General features: G+C 37.7%; 1 long non-coding RNA gene across 2 annotated transcripts in view; it reads left to right on the top strand.

The window, feature by feature from the left end:
- LOC148837218 (uncharacterized) overlaps positions 1-19,123 on the top strand; it is a 52,988-nt gene extending 33,865 nt beyond the window's left edge. For both annotated transcript variants that reach the window (XR_016090962.1, XR_016090963.1), the window contains 2 exons: positions 12,045-12,147; positions 18,822-19,123. This is a non-coding gene — a long non-coding RNA (uncharacterized LOC148837218). The remainder of the gene's footprint in view (positions 1-12,044; positions 12,148-18,821) is intronic.
- The last annotated feature ends 1,344 nt before the right edge of the window (positions 19,124-20,467 follow it).

Genomic DNA, 20,467 nt, shown 5'->3' with positions numbered 1-20,467 from the left:
GACCTCATCACTTCCACGCAGACTTACTGTATTCCTCCATTATGCTAATATAGAGCCGTGACGTCACCGGCAATCGATTTACCGAGAAATTTTATGAGATGGGAATTTCGCCTGTAATACAGAAAAGGCCGATATTTGTTTTCTAATACACAATTATTGAAATCTCAGTGTCCTACAAACACCGTGCTTTGACGAACACAGCAAAGAGAAACAACAGTAAAAGCTAAAATGTGGTTATTGTTCAAGTCTGAGGAGGAAAAAAAGGAACGTAGTGTTATCGTAATTCTTAAAATTAAAATGTTCTATTATTATAATTATCGTAAAAAGATTATGGAATTGTTAACCTAGACGCGAACTGCGAACTGTATTTTTTAATCGCTCCACAATCTTAAACATTTTGCTTTAGCTCTCCTCTAAAAGTATTTTGCGCGACAATAATGTTGATTTTCTTGACATCAGAGAAAATAAATGATCTTTTGCTTATCCACAGTATTTAGTTATCTACTAATCACAGTCACGTACTATCTCACATGTTTGTGTTTTACAATTTGTGTAGGTGTATTGAGATATAATGTAAGCAATAACTTCGTTTTTAAATTACATTTATTTCCAGATGTTGTGTTGTGACTATGAAGTGTCTTCTTAATCGAAACTCAAAGCGCATTCGCTGTAAAATAAAAGCAATGCCATTTACAAAAATAACACATAACATCGCAGGGGGGAAAATAGTTTGAGTCTGTCTTTGCCTCTTTTTTTTTAGTCCGAGCATTGTGAGTTGGGGTGAATCGAGAACTGTCAGAGATGTCGTCTGTTTTAACAGTCTCTCGCGGAGTGAATGGCCGTCCTTCCCTGATCCCGTGCAGGTGCAGTGAGGCGGGGGGATGGGGGTCTAGCAGCTCGGCCAAAATGCACATTCTGTTCAATAGACCACACACTGTCATCCAGCACGACCGCGGCCCGAGCTCCAGCGCGCACAGGGCAGGACTCGCAGAGCGCACGCAACTTCCCGGTTCTGACGGTTTCCCCTTGAAACCTCTTCATATGCGGCTTACACATTTTGGAATCATATACTATCTCAATTGTAGGATATAACGTTTTCTTATATATCAGATATGGCTCTATTGCTGCAAAAATGTAACGTGCATTTAGCACCTTTTTCCGGTAATGATGAGGATGAGGATGTTAACACTGTGTGTTGTTGCGTTGATAAATTTAGGATACATTATGAGAAATCGAGGAAGACACTGAAGAAGACACCAATTTAAATGTCAGGGGGAGGGGGTTTGCTTTAGTCGATGGAGATTTTATATGGGACATCATGAGGGTTTTAAACCCTGTGTTGCTGGACGGTTAACTTGATAAACAGGAGGACAGATCAATCGAGAGATAAATTTCCATTACTAAACGTATTCCCCCATTAAACGTCGATATGGCTTTCCCTCTTCATACACCAGTTTTTTTCTAATACATGAACTTCATCTTAAATTGTATCTTACGTGTCCAAGCACTTTTTTCACATCTTGAACAGTATTTTGAGTCGTAATATTTAATGTAATAGTGCTTTAAACACCATTTATCGTAAACGGTATGCCAAAACCCAGTAGCTTATGGCATATTGATATATAAACTTGTTAGTACTTGACACGGGCTGTCTGATGCCTAGACTGTTGAGTTTGCAGTGGGCACCATTATTCACCGGATTAGCGATGCATATGGTGTTGAACACAATCCACAACAACGAGGTGCGAACTGCAGCCACTCAGGCTGTTGGTGCCCAGCTATAGGTTTCCACTTTACCCGTCGAAGTGCTGCTTGATCGCTTTTGTGTCGTATTGAGATAAACACATCCGCAATTAATCCGTGGTATTATTGCGTGTTTTTCCTTTTTTCTGCTGCGGCTCTACACTTTATTTAAACATATTTAACGTGTTTTCCGTCCCTTTTCTTTAATCTCGTAGATGATGTGAAATTGGGGGCAATTTTAAAAACTTTTAGGAGCCCCATTGTAGTTTCGGATATAACACTAGGCGAGGATTGTGAAGATCTGCTGCTTCTTCATGCATTGCAGTGTCATTTCATTTTGAGAAATGTGTATTCTCAAAGAGACAGATAGAAAAGATTCAGAGGCGTGTTTGGACAGCTACAACAGTATTTAACTGGGTTTATGCCACAGGAAATTAGCTTTTTTGACTGATCAGGAAATATAGTCATTTTGGGGCTTAATATTGATTATATCAATATCTTAATATTGTACATTAATTAACACTTTAATTACACTTAAACTATTCGTATATGTGTTTATTTAGTTAAATATATGTGTGTCTGTGTGTCTAAAACGCTGGTGTGAAGTGCCTGCATTCAGGAAGTGCAATTGAGGTGAAATTTGTGAAACGCGAAACCGAAGGAACAATAAACTCCGGTATTGCCATTTTATACTTTAATACCAACATATTGTTTGATAACTAATTCGAGTTAATACGTTTCTAATGGCAATATAACAGCGGATAATTGGCCCTTTTTCTGGACAACAATGTAAATCACCATCTCTTTATTATTTAATAACGTCAAACGCTTCGTTGGATTGGCTCCGACAGGGAAGACCTTTCTTTCAGCGCTGCGCTGTTCACAAGGAACAATGCAGATCTAATTGTGGAGATTTCAGAAGTTGGCTGCTGGAAGAGAACAGCGAACACACGAAGTTCCAGCATATGTCTGCACTTTTCCCCCTTGACAATCGCAAACCACACACAGACAGTCGTGACTTAGGGAAGAATTTTTGCTCTCACATCCTAGCAACAACCTAAATCTCTCTGAAGCAAACGGACCTTTTTATGGCTGCTACAGGACGTTTTACATCAGGGAATTTACAGGCTCAAAGGTATTGCTTAAAGAAGTTCCCGTAGGGAAATAAGCATTCTTTTCGTGATCTTTTTTAAGAAAAAAAGGTTGATGGGAAGTATTATAAAAAAAAAGAATTCTTAAATTATTTTAGTGATAATTGATGCTTTATATTTAGTCATAATTATGATGATGGTTGTTTGAATGACACACTCTGCATTATTGCTATCAGAACAATGCAGAGCTACATCCCTTCCCCCCTTCGGGAAAAAAAACCCTAGCAACAGGTTATGACTGATGTAAAGTTCACCACGAACTTACTCAGGAGGCATTTAAAAGGTCAACGCGTCGGTAAGTTAAGAAGACGTATTTTATTGGTTTGTAGTTATTTATTAGACGGCAACAAAGTTTATCCGTGAAAAACAATAGCTAAAGAGTTAGTGCGCTTGTGAGCGCTCAGCGCCGGCCCGCTCCCGCTTGGAACAATATCTGCTTTGATGCTGCGGTCGGTCGGCGGGAGGTCCCGAGCCGAGCAGGGCTCACTCAGTCTAACGCGTCCCAGGCACGGCCAGAGAGCTATCCGCGCCGCAGCGAGTCCGGGAGACACAACTCTGTTCTCCTTTGTTTTACACAACTTTTATTCTATATGTGAAATGCAAATTTGAACTTTTGATTATTTTTTTTATTGTTACAATTAAAAAAGCAACGATAGATTTGTGGACGAAAAACACAAGTACAACTTTAAGCATTGCGTATTTATTTTGAACATGTAAACTACCAATTGTTTCTAGAAATTGACAACGTACATAAAGTGAATATTTTTACACAGAAATGTGAATTACGAAAGACAGTGTATTAATTCGAATATGTGAAATGCGGTACATTTCCTGCTATACTTGGATCAGAATACCGTAACGACAACCAGCCCGTTTTTGCTAAAATCAACCGCTGGCAAGATCACATTAATACATTTTAATCAGTCATTGTTTTATCTTATCGAGATCAGTGGTAGCACTAGTATACATATTCTGGTTAATTCATGAAAATAATACTTTAGGGTTCCTTTTTTAAGAATAAATTCGTTTTCCTTTATACATTATATTATCATAATCAAACGTTTTATAGCTTGTAGCCTTACGCATCTTTGATAGATTTGTTCAAAAGATGCAACGGTGCGTTTTCAGCCAGGTGTTGTGTTGAGGCTACCCTGTCTAAATTTCACCAGTATTCGATTGCCTGGGTTTTCCTAATGCTCTGAGAACTGGTGCAAGTTGGCTATGTGATGATACACCTCAAAGAGATTCCTTTACTCGCGGCTTTGTAGCACAGTAAGGGGCAGGAATTGCAGATACCCTGCAGGTGGACGCTGTAACGCTGCCATCCGGATATTAATGTAGATTACTACAAACTCCGTTTGATCGAGCTCCTTAAAACCGTCGAAAACAGCCTGTGACGAACTGTCAGTATTCTATTTTCCGTCAATTGTGCCCCGAGGGGTGTTCTCGAGGGTACTTTAAAGATCCGCTCAACAACAACAACACACACACACACTCCCCCTCTCTCTCTCGCACACACAACGTGTTTAGCGTTTGGACCTCAGGACTTTCTCTATGTGCTCATCAGTTTGTGTGAAAATCGGTCGGCTCATCCACTTAATATAAGTATGAATGACCTGTTATCATGTATTTGTAATTGAAACGGAATTAAAACATGGACAACAAAAAAAGAAGCGTTCCCTCACACGACTGTACCTTTATTTAGTGATACGCAATATGAAATAATTGGGTATAATTTCCCATTGCTGTCTATTGTTTTAGTCTGTTTTTTTATGGTGATGCAATTCAACAGTGGATTGGATTTTTCTTTAAACCTGTGTAATAATGGTGTATCGGGTGCACTGAGGACTACTGAGGATTTGTCTGCGAACTCTCTTCTTTAGTGCCGAAAAGAAAGTTGTTTTTTTCAGTAGCTCTGTAGAATGTATTAGCTGGCCCGCTGCAAGCAGAAACGCATGGTCTCTTCTAAGAGCAGATCCTATTGTTCCCCTGATCCCTCCCAATTTCAGCTTCACTAGTGGGTCCCAACTTTGTTAATGACGCTATTACCATCTGGCTTGCCCTACTTTCTAAGAGATATAAATCTCCATATTTTTATTGTCCGAGTGACTTAAAAAGTGCCAACAAACCAATAGGAAAGCTGTTCGATTTTAATAGCCCCTTCAACAGAAATATACATTTTCTTTGCATATACATTATATTCACAGAATTTTCTTTTCCCCTATAAAAAATATTAGCCAATATTCAAAGTCTATTGTAGGTTATTTCATAACTAGGTATATGTTGCCTTTCGTTTAAAGCTAACAAATAAACGAAATAAGGGATGAGTGAGGTTTGTTTAAGGATTTGGTGATCGGCTGTGGATCCGGACTTCCATTGCTTTACCAAAATGCCTGCGGTTTCATTGTCTCTAATTGTCCATAAAACTCCTTAATCTCATGTGGGGTATGCGTGAATCAATCTATTAGTAAAACGCAAAAATTCGATGTTCCCTTCAGTTAAAAAGATCGTTAATGTGTGTTTTTCGAATAAAGGGGTTCTGAGAAGTTTATCTTGTTTCTGAATGGGCCCCACACTCTTAATTTCGCTCCGCAGCCGTGGCTTTGAATGGGAAAGTCAACTCAGCCCCCGAACGCGTGGGTTTGTTTATAGCCCGCTTCCTGAATAAAACCTGTCAAATCGCGGCGGACTTGAACACATTGTAGAGTTCGATGCTTCACTAATACAAAACGCACGCAAATCACATTAAAAAGCAAATAATGTCGATGCAGAAAAAAAGAAAAGTTCAAGTATCCCCATTGAATTAATGTTTACGTATTTATCGACTGCATGAAAATTTCAACAGGCGGATTAAATTTTAGTCTACGGCCAGGCGCTGCAATCGATTGGTTGTCATAGATAGTGCTGAGGTTTATACAATTAAGTCAATGAACAAAATCTGGGTAAGGGGTGCGATGCTGAATGATATGAAAACAATTAACGAAATAAAAGCCCCCGACTTCACACACCCTTCTCCTCACCAGGAGTCATATAAAAATCACAATTTAAGGCGAGTCATCAGGTGTGCTTGCAGTCCTCCAGAGCTAATGACAATTAACGTTAATTTGGAAGAAATTAGGGAAATATCGGTGTTTTGTCAGTCTTCCAAGACTTCATTCCCCCCAGTCTCGCAGATTCTATTTCATAAGTGCTGAAAAACAATTGCCTGAACTCGCATTTGTCTCGATACATTCACCGTCGCCCGACATATTAATTCTGTGTTCTGTCGCCCTGGGTTTGAGCAGGCCTCTCGTCAGGAGCTCTGAATTTCGATAGCTTGATTTAGACTACGATCCTTGGCAGGCCACTTCCAACATCAAACAGATATAAAAGGGGGAATGAAAAAGTATAAAAATTAAATGGATGCACTCTTAATCATTGATCATTTAAAACGGTTGTGTTAAATATACTCAATTACATGCATGACTTCACTCCAACAGTCATTTCTATTCTCCAGCTGCTTGCCTATTCTTGCGCTCCAGTCAGCACTGGAAACTCGATTATGTTGAATCCATACATTTCCGTGGATTTCATCAGCCTAATTAATGCTCAAGTGTGGTCCATAGGCCTACAACTCTGAATAGTTCTCTCTCTGCCACCCTACCGGAGACAACAGCGGAATGCAAAGAGATTCTTTTCATATGGTCTCAAGGGGTCAGTCTGAACCTTCAGTGTAGAGTAGTAACTAAATGATGGAAATCCAAATAAACTATTTGCAAATCCGTAAATGGTGCCATTTATTTGTTTCTTGAAATGAAACCATCTATCTTACAAGCTGTAATAAAAAAATCTCGTGTTTTTTGTACACTTCTAATTCCCTCTCCTGTCTTTTTGTAACGTATGTATAGACAAAGACGCACCCTCGCCCGTGCGTTATGAAACAACAGCATTATCTGCCCTTAAACTAATACCTGGTTCGGATTATAACTGCTTTACTGGACACTTTCTTTCATACTGAAGAACTTTGTGATGGTTGCAAACTCATAAGATTTCCCATCCGTTTTCCTAGACACCTGTTGTGTCGCAAATTGTGTTTTCATGACGTTCTTAAGATTTTCACGTCTTTAAATGTTTCTTCACGTTTTGTGACACAACAGGCAGCTTCGCCATTAGTACTAGCTGGGGTTAACCTTATCTGGAAGTGGCCATCAATTGTTCAATTGTACCATTGTAACGCTGAATGCGGCGAGTTTTAGGATGACAAAAATCCTACAATATGCTTTTATTAACATTTCGTGTCTTCCGCTATTCAGAATGTATGAATGAAATACAGAAGCTCCAACGAATGATGAGAAGGGTAGGACTAATACAGTTAGTAAGTGTTCTGAAATTAGGAACAATTTAATTAGCCAGGTCTGATTGAGCATGGACGTTTCTCATTATGTTTCGACAATATGGCGAAGCAATCGTGCCAAGAGCCTCGCAGGCCGATGAAGGTTTGATAGAAGAGCCTCTACAAATCCACTTGTTTTGCATTACAAACCTACTTTTGCGTGATGAATCCATCATAAACTGGTGTGTAAACCAAGCGATTACATACACTTACTATCACTGTAGTAGTTGCTGTATCCACACAGAATCACTTTGGTTTGCAACTGTGCTAATCCTGCCGAAAAGTGACGCAGAAGACATAGCAAGGTTGTAAGTGTGGCGAATCAGCGTAGGACCTGGTCACTCCATTTGATAGTAAATAAGAGAAGTTCACACGCCGATCGAATAACTGGGGAGAACAAGCGAGCCATTTTAATCAGCTGGTTATCTCCTCATCCTTGAGATCAGAGCTCTATCACTCCTGAACTCGTCATTGTGTCCCCCTCCGTGAAATGACAGCTCCCTCAGAAACTAGAATCTGGTCGCTGGATGAGATTTCACTGTCTACTACACTAAAACTCCCCCATTAAGTCCTGTGGATTCAACGCATTTACATATATGTACTATTCCCTCTCCCTTAACACTAATTTGAACACTTAGGTTTTAACTAAGACGTCTGCCAACGTTTTAGACATAATGCTTGTGAAATGGACAGCCTGTAAATCCGATTTTATTTTAGTCTCGAAAAGTGATATGTTTTACAGGGATTAGTTCCCAGGTGGTTTCGTGTTTATATTTTTCTAAGTGAAGTAGCCTAATCTGACCTGGTGAAGCGTTAAGGGAAATATCACATTTTAGTTAGACAGAATTCGTGTTTCCTATCATCATAGCCTTTAGATCGGAATTTACAGTGAATCATTTTATTCACCTTCGTTAATGTAGACGTAGCTACGTGCTTGATCGAATTAGCAAATCGCGAGTAAACCAATCGAACTGCACAGTTGACGTGAATTGATAGGCCCCTGATGCCTGAAATCCAATTTTTCTCAACTACCAAAGCCGCTGGTTTGCGAGATGCCAGGTCAGGTTATCTTTGCCCGGGGAGGCCGATGAAGATCAGTGACAGCTGGGCCTTGAATATCGATTTTGTGACAGTGCAGCTCATTCACGGTGCTGTACGTGAAGACCAGGAGGCGCACACATTTAGCCTCTGAACGCAGCAACGCAGCCCTACTCCAGTGCAGTGGAGAGAGTCTTCCACGGGCGCTAAAAGCTGTAATTTTGCCTTATCTTAATAGGATCGCGCAAAAGGTGTTCATTTCAAACTATTATTTGCGTGAGATATCGATTGGCCAGTTCAGACTACACACAAAATCACAGATCTGCTCTTAGGGATCAGTCTACTATATATGCAGCTCTACGCAGGTCATTCAGATGTAAATGACAGAGAATGGGTTTTTATGAAGGAAATAACGGGTGACAAAGTAATACCAAATTCGTGTGATGACTAGATAGGGCGCTGTGAACGAGAACATGTGTGTGATGTCCAGAACAGATGAGCCATTTTTTTCTGGATCCAAAGGTTTCGTGGTTGTCGACAGAACATACAGACAACATATCTGAAATGTGTTGTTATTGATTTTTTGTCGCCCTTTATTTGTCAGATTCGATATTTTTTCCTTAAATTTTACTTACGGCCACTTGAGATTCACAGATGAAGTGGGCTCGCCACATTTCTGAAAAGGAGAATTATTCGCTGCCCCAGTGCACAGAGACCTCTCTTTTAAGAATAGGCTTACCTCTATTTTAAAAATTGTCCTTGAGCGCGTTCCATAATTACCAATCGATACAAATGCTTTGAATAATCTTTTTATTACACGATTTCACTATCCAATGGGCCTGCTATTATTGCAGTACTACTGCGTGAAATCGTGTTCTTGGTATATACAGTATAAGCATAGAATTTTAACTGCTAGATATACAGTTAATTATAAGTAGTTTATTATGAAGACCCTCAGTAAAACCAGAGCTGAGTAGTTCTGAGCTGTCAGTTTGCTTCCCTTAACAAAATTTAGAAACAATACCGTTTTAAAATTAATAATGCCAAACCGAATGCTAAACTGAGAATATCGTTTTTCCTGTGGGATCTTATTTTACTATCTTGTTTTTTGGAAAATTTATTTTATTGGCAATATATTGCGATTTCATATCACGCAGCTACTCTGTTATCTCTGTTATAGAGAGATTGCACTAAATTGTAGCTCGAAAATGTATTTAGATTCGGTGGCGTTTTGTTAGATGACTTCTGATTTAAAATTTGGATTTGGATAGGTTATAGAAAAGTTCTGATTAGTTGCTAGGAGGAAAGAATATACCACACCTTAACCGCCACACCCAGACGCATAAAACTAAATAAATACATTAGCTAACAGTGTTGTCTAAAAAGAGAGAAGGATTAGTTGGAGACGCGAGAGATAGCTATCACTGCTAAAGTATTTCGTTCGTCTTCAGTGTTGTAGCACTTTATAGGCAAACTTGCAGGGTCATTCCGAGAAATGTAATTACAGTTCTTTAAAAACGCTTATCAATTCTAATGTATTTGTTATATATTTGAACTGCCATACAACATATATATTTACGTCTCGCTGTTTCTTATTTAAAATTCTTAGCATTGTTTTTACATGAAGTTTATTCATAATCGATCCCACATCCAATTTGCATTATCCTACAGGAGCGATAAATTAGTCAAATTTGACAGATGTATTTCCCTCATTAATGCTATTTTTTGTTATATCTTAAGGGGTGATTAACACAACTTTTAATAGAATGATAATGAGCAGGTATTCGGTTTTCCTGTCTGAAACAGTGAGAATGTTTAGGAGAGAAGACAGACGTACAGTGCATTGACTAGCACACAGGGAATACACTCATTATTTCTTTATGGTGATTCAATTATCAAAGTCAATATTTGTGCCGCCTTTCTCTTTTCAAAAAGTTGCGCCATTGTTATGACTTTCATTAAAGGCGTGTTCAAGGAAGGCTGTTGAGGACGCTCTGTTCTACAGCTTGAGCAGGAACAATCGTTTAAATCTTAAAACTACAAAAAGGTTAAGAAAGTCAAATAACCTTTTTATGTTAATCTACAGCAATACATTCATTGTGATACGTTACAATCCTTGCAATGTCTCCCATACACAATGGAAGTTGAAAACCTCCATTAAAACAGGAAACAATGATTTTTGAGTAATTTACCAGTGAAAAATATTTTTTTCAGATGTGGTTATGCCGAATTTCTGATTCCCAACAGTAAAGAGTATGCGGCAGTTTTTCAAGCTGTAAAACTTTGGTTTCTCAGCTTTGTTGTGTGACAGCTCGAGTGCATTTTTCAGTACAATGGTGCTCTAGGATTGTCATGATAAAGTTCTTGTCATATTGTTAGGCAAATGTTTGAGGCAAGAGTCTTTAGAAAAGAAGGGAGTGGAAACTACATATGCATTATTACATAGTAGATTATTACAATTTCCTGGCTTTAATTTTTTTCAGTAAGTAGGATAAGCTTGGGGAGCCTAGTCACCGTGGAAACTGCCAGAACAATTCCGTTGAAGTTTGAAGAGGTCAGCTAACAGGGTCAACAGCTCTGGCCTCTCCCTGTGCCAACTTCTGTTGGGTCTGGGGCTGTCGCTAGAGTGTTAGCCCTGGCCTAGCCCTGGGTGGTAGGCCATTCCAACTCTGATATAAATTTTTTGAGTCAGTTTGTGGCCTGGTCTCTCCAGGTGGCCGGTGAAATCGATTTTGACCCACTGACCCTGTCTCGCAGAGGCACGGCTGACGACACAGGCCGGGATTTAGCTGGCTATGACAGATTTGCACTGAGGGCTGTGAGAGGACCCGTGCAAACAGCCCTCAGAGATGGGTGTGTGCTCAGAAGAGGTCATTAAAAGCTTATTAAAAGTTTTCAATAGGGAGGAAAAAGAGTTACTGAATGTGAGAGCAGCAGTGGAGCTGCAGTTTTCAGAATATTAATCACCCCTGAAGCATGTCTTTGGGTTACACAGCATGTAATCTGAGTTGAACGGTGTATTCAAAGATTTATGATCAGAGATGCAAAGTTTTTTTGACAATTTTCCTTTGGGTGTTTTAGATTTTTGTTTTCTTATGTTTGCGATTTTCATTAAGTATCAATCTACTACTACAACATTGTAGTCCATTTAAGTAACTGTAATTATGACAAACAATATTTTGTGTTGTGTGTATGTAGTGTTGTGAGTTCTTATTATGTATTTGATTTTCATTTAGTCTATCAGTCACAAGATTATGCACAGCCTTGATCTTGTGGTGGGGAGGAGTGCAGTCAGTCTAGAATTTTTGTATTCCAGTCTTGAAGAACTAAGTACGGTATTGGTTCTTCAGAACCAAGTATTAAAGAGAACCTCAGCTTTATCAGAATATGTGATCCACACATTGCCCACATGATGGTGGTTTCATCAGCTCTGGGTGTCATACAAAAGCAGGGTCAGACACTGTAAATGGGGTTGCATGAGTGAAGAACTGAAACCAGAGAAAAAAGAAAAGCAACTGACTGTCCCCAACAGAAAAAAACAAGCATATGTGAAATATTTCTGAACGCATATTGTAGCTTTTGTATATATTGTAATTTATAAACCAATCAAGAAAAATGTTTATCATTTTCAAGTGGAAGTTTTTTCTACAGAGACACTATTACTCACAGATTATTGGGTCTGGAAGACAAACCTTTGAGAGCCTGTGGATTCATGTCTGTGTGTTTTACTGTGTTTGGAGGCTGCAGGGGCTGAGCTGAACAAGGGAAGCAGAACAAGCAGATGAGCAGATGAGCAGACGAGCAGAGGAGCACATGAGCTGGGCCTGGCCATGGCTGCAACAGGTACAAGTCCACTTTATGTGTCTGCATGATCTGGGGCTCTGACAGCACTGTGGCTTAATCTGCAATACCGGCGCGGTTTTCTTTGACATATTTACACATATCCATTCAGTAGAGCTGCAATGCCTTCATACACAAATAAACATCAGAGCTCTTCTTGTAGATCACATTTATTTTTAGCAAGCCCCCCGTATCACTGACAAATTTCAAAAATGCAGCAGATGGTCTGACACAGATGCTTACATTAACATGCGTAGATGCACTTAACTCATAGCAAAGTTTAGAAGGGGTTTTTGTGAAGAATTCTCCAAGATATATTTTAGGTGGAAATATACATTGTGTGTATAATGTCCTTCTCAATGGAGCTTTTCAATTTTTAATAAATACTAAGAAGTAAAATAAATATTGAGATAAACTGCTGAACACAAGCCAGAAGTCTGCTGATCAGTGAGGGATGCTGCTGATTGACATGGGGAAGTGATGCTCACAGGTGTAGAGTCTTTTACAGAGCAGGTATATAAAATAAGTGAAACACATGATATGAGCTATTAACACTTTTTGCAGGGTAAATTAAAATTGAGCAGTGATGAGTTTGAATCCCTGTTATCTAGCATGCAATGGGGATTAATGGGACTGTGGCTATTACTCTACCAAAAAATAACTTCAGAAATGACATGCAGGTGTTTTTCTTTTCTGTAGTATAAGGGTTTGGATGAGACCTTAGCACACAAGTGGTGGTGTGAGGACTGTCGATGATGTGAAGCAGCCTATTCATATGAATCTCCTGTAACTTGCTTAAGCAAGCTTAGCTGCACTTAAAGCAAATAATATAATTTTGGTATTACGCTTCTCTGAATAAGCATCATAATTAAATAACATGGCATAAAGGCCATTAGAAGTCTCAGAAAAGAAGTGTTTCTATCTCGGCCCATTAGACAGGATTGGAAGAAGTGAGCACTAACCCCTGCAAAGCACTGAGTATTGATTTAAGTAACCATTAGGTCTCAGAGAGAAGGTTGTTTTGCCAAAGATATGCATTTGGGAAAGCAAGTAGTTATAGTCTAGTTTAGTTGTTATTGAATCAACCTGTATAAAGCTAATACTATTATTTCTTGTTTTTCTCAATGGCTGTGAATATTATTCATCCAGGTTTTCAGTGTTTCACAAAACTATCTAACAATATTGCTTTTATGTTACAAAGAGATATTCAGACATTTGGACACAGGGACAAGGCAATGCAAAACATAAAAATGATTTTAACGTTAAAAAATGTCTTTATTAAAACATTAAGTACAATAGCAGCACAGAAACATCAACATTTTCCTTTAGTGAATACAAAAAGTTATGAACCTTACTGAGAAAATGAGCTGTGGAAAAGAGCTCTGGAGACCAGTGACTTCTTGTGACCACTGGTTTCACTGCACCTGGACTCAGGACCCCAGAGCTCTTAGTCTATCAGTGTGAGTCTGAGTGCAGTTATCACATTTTTGTACAGTAAAGCTACAATTGTGAAGTAAACAATGAAGAGTGTGGATAACAAATGCACTTCATTTCTTCTCAAAACATAAAACTTCACGCAGGCATTAAGGTGATTTGCTTTTTACCTGCTTCATTGCATTTGTTTGAAGTGTTACTTTTACTTGAATTTTAAAAAAGAGAAAATTAAATATCCTCATTTAAATAAAAATACTCATTAATATGATTTGTGCTCAATTTTGTTAATTTGTTCTTTTATTTAAGTATGTAAACATTCCTGCCAAATCGAAATGTCAACTTGAAGTTCCTTTTTGGAGTTTTACATGGAAATATTTTCTTAGTAACACAACACTACCTGTTACAAAAGGACAGAGAACTAAAAATATAAAGGTGGACAACTCTTATTTAACCTTTACACATTTCATGAGAGACTACAATTGTAAAGTGCTCCTAGTGTCACCCTAACAGCCCCAGATACACGACCAAACACGCGCTTTCCTTGTCACCTATCTCAAAGGAGGTCAGAAGGCACAGAAGCCTTTAGCAGGTACTGTAACATATAGAGATAGAGTTGCATGTCTGATTGCTATCAAGAGCATAAAAATATAAATCTATTCTGCAAAAATATAAAAATCTATTACGCTAATATTATGCTATTATCTATTATACATAAACATAAATCTGGGCCTTCTGTGACATGGCCCTTGAATAGAAAAGTACCCTTAATTTCTTTCTTACACAAACACATGCAAAATATATGTTAAACTGCCATAAATCATCTAAAAAGTGATACATTCTGTAAAGAGGCCCAATAATCTGGCCACATAAACTATCGTCTGTGATTATTATCTTCAAGTGCAATAACTAGTCCTGTCTTTTTTTCACCACCTGTGGTCTGGATGAAAAAATACACCCAACTGACAGCCCACAACGAGGGTCTCCAAACCAGGTGTTTGGTCTCTATCCAATGAGCTAGATGGGCCGCATGATCTCCTCTCGTTTGTAACCTTTCTGTTTTTCTTACAGGTGTTTATTTGTTTATTTGGTCCTCTTATAGCCTGCTTGTCACAGTCTAAAGTCTAATTGATGTCTGTACTCAGGTGGGAGTCTCTACGAGTGGAATAAATTACTTTCCTTGAGAAGTTTTTGTTTGTCTTTGTAACTTCTCATACACAACAGCGCCAGTTCCTCACAATTTTATGTTCTGCACACATCGCTGATGTGTTTCCAATATGGAAGACTCCAAATAAGAGATTTGCACGGGTTTGCACTTCTGTGTTGCCTAGCACATCCCTCCTCTTGTCCAGAGAGAAACAGAACTACTTCTAGGATCCTGCTGCAGTCCCTGTCTGACCTGACTTAATACAGTGCTTGTATTTTCATTAGTATCTCAGAGAATAGTTTAAAATAACATATTGAAGCTGTTGGAGCTTTTGCTTTAGGGAAAGCTCAATAAAAAGGGTTTGTACTAATTTTATTTATATGAATGTTAAAAATCATAAACCATATAAATGTACCATAATGGCAGCCTATCTTCTTACTTAATGAAAGACTGACATAGAACAATGTCAGGTTTCTTAGAATTTCTCTTTGTCATGTCATTCAGCCTATCATTTTACATCTTGAAATTCAAACAATCTGTATATATATAATTTGTTAAGCAGAAAGTCATTGATGAGCTTTAAAAGCTACATCAGGTTGCTTTGAAAAACCTTGTATGTAGTCATGTGTATTTGTTTCCAACTGAGCTAGGTACTTTATCTTGAATGTGAACAATCAATGCTTTTCAGCAGGCATGTTGCATAGATCACAGAACCTATTTTCCACAGATGATGGTAGATGCAGTGAGAATTTGGTGGCTGAGCACTATTATCCAAGATGATCACAAGAGAGGTCATATCCAACACATACACCATGACTTATGTCACCATTAGAAGAGGAACAGCTGATAAAGCTCATGTGTGGATGGGCACTGATTTTAAACATTCTTCTTTAGCCCCGTGAAGACTCTTCTTTCACGAGTGAATCACCAAATATTTTAAAGGAAGTGGAGTAGAGCAAGTTTCCTAACAGGCAATATTAATGTCATGTAATATTAATGTCAACATACATGGATGTAAAATCTGCAGAACAAACACATATATGTAGAAAGTATCAGATTTTCTTTAAATAATGTTTTGGCCACAGCCGTGGTGTAACTGAAGTGTTTGGAAACATTTCTCTGCGTGTGAAGTAAACCGTTGCTGATGGAGGGAGTGTGAGCTTTTTTCCTCTCAGCCCTTCTGCTCACATGCATTTTGTGGGATGTCAGCCTGAACCGAGCAGAGGCTGCGTCCGAAACAGCTAACAAACAAAGTGCCAGATCCCCTCGTGGAGGCTTAGAACACAAAATGTTTGTGGCAGCTGAGATACGTTTCTGATTACCTTTTGAATTTATCAGTTGAACTCAGTTGTGTGTGATGATTAACGGGGTATTTTTGGCAAGCTGGCATTACTCATCAGTGTCATGGCAGTTTTGTTTCAAAAGTGCTGGTGTTAGAGAAAGGGGGTTTTATCAGATCAGGAGTGTATGATGTCAGCATGCAGCACAACAAAAGAAAGCTCCCAATCCGTGCTGCTTGCAGCATTACTGGGGCCCAGTTTGGGCTGAACAAAGTTCTCTTTTGACTGGAACAAAAAAATACGAAAGCATGCTGGAATTCCAGGCAAAAAAATAACTACAAATATTTCTTTAATTTATTGTTAACACTGTGAACACTCTTGCATGCATTTACACATGACAGAATATGTGCAGAACTTTTAAAAACTCAACATCAAATAATCTGGAGGAGTTTGTTAGCTAGATGTAATGTTTCTTCTTACTCTCCAAACACATATGGATATTAATTATTTCAATACCAGCGTTTTGATTTTACACGGTTGATATCAAATAAAAATTAAAATCAGAGACCTGCTGAATTCCATCTAATCCATAAGTAGATATTTTATTCATTTTTAATTGATATTTTAGTCACAACTCAGAACAGATGCTGTTTATTTTAAATGTTTTGAAACTGTTCACATTAAGTTCATTTTAAAAAGTACAATCATATAAAATAATATTGTTCACCATAAGAGTAAAACTTAATCATGCACTTCCAGCCAGTGTTGCCATGGAGAATGCCCAGGGAATTTGGCTGTTCTACTTTTTAAGTGTTGAGTAATATAACCTCTTTGATTTCCGTGTCACCTGTATATTGAAGCAATTGTCTATGTTTGTATGCCAAAGCACAGCAAGGTTTAATGTGGTTAAGAAAAACATCTCACTTGTCAGGTTTAGAATCAGGACTGGTATTAATTTCCTTCATAATGTGATGCATCTGCAAACCTTGTTGAGGCTGAGGTTCCAATTACAGTAAACTCAAGATTTACAGTGCATTTTAATAAAGTAACTTCCTACTACCTAACAATTCAAGTTTTATTTCAATAAGTCCAGCAATCATAGATGCGCAAAAAAGTTCACTGAAATATAAATTAGTGATTCTTTATAAAACATTCTAATTGGTAGCATGCCTTTATTTATTCAATGCTGTGACTTTATCAGATACATGCTTGTCTTGCATTTCTTTGCAAATTGGAATTAAATAGGAGGGTTTAACGGGTTGTGTAGATGCATTTTACTGTTAATGTTCTTCATACAGAAAACACACTTTTTGAAGCAAGCAAGAACAGGCAAATCCTAAATCCTTGAGGTCATTTTTCTGCTTAAGGGTAACTGTGACATGGCAGAGATTTCAGAGAAAGTGCTAGTACTCAGTGTGCCACAGAAAGTATGTGGAATTTGAGGAACAGGATTAAATTGCATTTCAGGTGTTCCATTTCAAGAGGAGTAATATTGAACGAACTTCCTCCTTTCCAGTCTCAGACTGATTTCCCAGTCTTATGTCATTGAGGTGTAGTCTTCCTGGAATTATAAAATGCTAAACCTAAAAGCTGTTCAAGTCCTTCTCTGTACACCAGCACTTCCTGGAAAAGAAAATAAGGAACATAAGAAAGGTTACAAAGAACTGGAGGCCATTTGGCCTATCTAGTTCGGTTACTCCTCACTAAGTAACCCAGGGATTAGGTGTAGCTGTTTGACTAGCTGTCATGCTGATGACTCTTAATAAGGGTCACACTGTTGTGTTGTGGCTGTTAACATAGACTTCATATACACAGAGTGGAATTAGAAATCTATGTTTAGATAGTTCCGCTTTGTAACATTGTGAAATGGGCAGAGCTACTACAATATAATATGCATACCTACTGTATACTTTTGTAGGGATTGTATGCTTAGAAAAAACACTGGAATTTTGACTTTCCTTTTCTGCTTCTGTGGGACATTCAGTATCATTTGAGATCCTAACTAGTTTTTAAGATATATGTAGATAAATAATATGAATTAGAAGAGAGAAGGTTTCTAATACAGACCCCTGGGGTACTCCACTGTTTCAACCTAGTCTGAACATTCTCAGTTTTCTGTTCATTAACCAGAGCTCAATCCAAATATCTGCACTGTCTTGGATACCTACAGTCTTCAAGATAAGAATTATTCTTTCATTATGTACTCTACCAAAATCTTTCTAAAAATTTAAATATATCAATTGTACACATACCTGTGCATGATCAAAGATCTCCCACAAGTTAGTTGAATTGAGCAAGACCTATATTTTCACAATTCCTTGACCATCTAAAATTTAAATTAATTTTTAATAAATACGTACAATTCACTGCACTAATTTTGTTAAACTGATTGCTGTTGAAATAAATATAATATGGAAAACAACAATTTTTGTTACTATTAGTGCACTAAATCTTTTTGCAAGTTGGAATTTTCTTTCTTATTTAGAAAAATGTTAAATAAAACACTGAGCCACTCTTGAGCACGTACTGTTCACAATCAATAGAACTTATTGTTGTTGTGTCATGATGTTGTGTAAAAAATTGCAGACAAACAAACCTGCTGCACACAACATAGTTGACATTACTGAGACATCTACACAACTACTAGACGGAAACAAGCCCTTTACCTTTTATCTGTCAGAAGAGTGACTGAAAGGGAAAAAAGAAAGTGAAGAGATTTATGACAGAATGATTATTAATTGTAAATTGTTAAAAGCGAACAAAAATGATTCTGGTGTCAATAGAATTTTACTAAATGTTTGTTTTTCTAAATGTTACAGGGGAGCTACATGGAGGGACAAAGTGAGAAGTTCAGACACCATGCCAGTGGAAAATTGAACAAGATCAATTTTAAATAGTGATGACATCACTGGTTTGCTAATTTTGTAATTGTTTAGATCCAAAAAGAAAATAAAATGTAGAAAATTGTAAAGCCTGCAGCAGTACTATCAAGTAGACAACCTATTTGGTATGTCATCTTGCTTTCTTTATCTACATTGCTGTACATAAACTGATTGATTGTATATTGTATGAAAAACCTGTTTCCTTAACTCAACTTAATAAAACTGTTATCCTGTTGTAATATTTCAGATATCTTTATTTTCTTTACTTATGTTTTTTTTTAAGTGAATGTATCACATTAGAACAAGCATTGCAGATGTTTGGCTTCGGTGTTTGGAAATTTTACAGGTTTCTGAAACCTTTTAGAATTCTATGAAAGATAACACATGTTGTGTAGAAATACATTTCTAAAAGGTGCAATGAGGCAAGTAACCTAAAATCAAGCAGTCAAATTATCCTGATCACGAAAAATATTGTTTTATTTTGCAGTGATTCTTGCTCAGATATATGAATGAATCAGCCTCAGTCTAGACAGAGAGTTCCTTCTTACCATGTTAAATAATTTTTAAAAATTCAAATAGCTTCCCAACAGATCAGAAAAGAGCAAAGGGCTGTCATGTCTGCAGAAAACTGCAATAGACAGTGACCAGTTTTAAGAGGGTTGAATACTATTGTTGCCTGTTTCAACAGAGAATAATGCTGGGTAAAGGGTATGTATTTGGAAAGGGGCCTTTTATGTCATGCATTTATAAACCATACAAAAAAGATTTTAAAATGAATATCTAATTAATATTTATAAATATGTATTAAATCTGACAATGAACAACATCATCACGGGTTTGAAATTTCTGAGCAACATAATTAAATGGAATCTTCTGTTTACACTAGTCTTCCTCATTAAAATGCTACCGCTTAATCCTGTGAAGGGACTCTTTATGAAATGATTGATAACCATTTTTATTTTGTTAAAGGGCATGCATATTGTATTTACATATTTTATTCTGTATCCTGTTTGCAAGAGACAATTTTCTTTAAAAAAATATATGTGAGATTTATTGATATAAATAGGAAATTGGGGAATAAGAAAATAAGCTTTTTTTCTGGAAAACAATATATTCCTGGGTGTTTGTGTGAAAACAGTTAAAATGACTTATTGTGAGGTGGATAGAGGATTGAGAGGATGCAGCTGCGTTTCAGGTCTGTGAAGAGTTTCCGCACTGTTGTAGCTCTGCTGCTTGTAGCTGTTACATTAAAGGTCTGCTCCAGAGTTTGGGAAAGATGTCCTAGGGAGGTTTTGGTGCAGATCACAGCAGGACAATTCAAAGATGTACCAAGAAAGAGAGCAAAGCAAAAGAGAAAGGAAAACAACTCCAATCAGGTCTCAATCGTGCACATGGTACAACGAATGCCATCTTCCAAAAATAATAAACTCTCATAATTTGCTTCTCATATGCTTGTTGCAGAACCACTGAGGCTGTTGTGGAAAGAAGACCAGTGACAGCATAGCTCCCTGCTCCCCACCCCCTGCAATGCCAAATCTAATTCTTGAAAGGCCTAACCCTGCTTGAACCTGGGAACTGCCTCC

This window comes from Atractosteus spatula, chromosome 4 (assembly GCF_055471065.1).
Source record: "Atractosteus spatula isolate fAtrSpa1 chromosome 4, fAtrSpa1.hap1, whole genome shotgun sequence".
Lineage (NCBI taxonomy): Eukaryota > Metazoa > Chordata > Actinopteri > Semionotiformes > Lepisosteidae > Atractosteus > Atractosteus spatula.
This window is presented reverse-complemented; position numbering and strand designations above follow the sequence as displayed.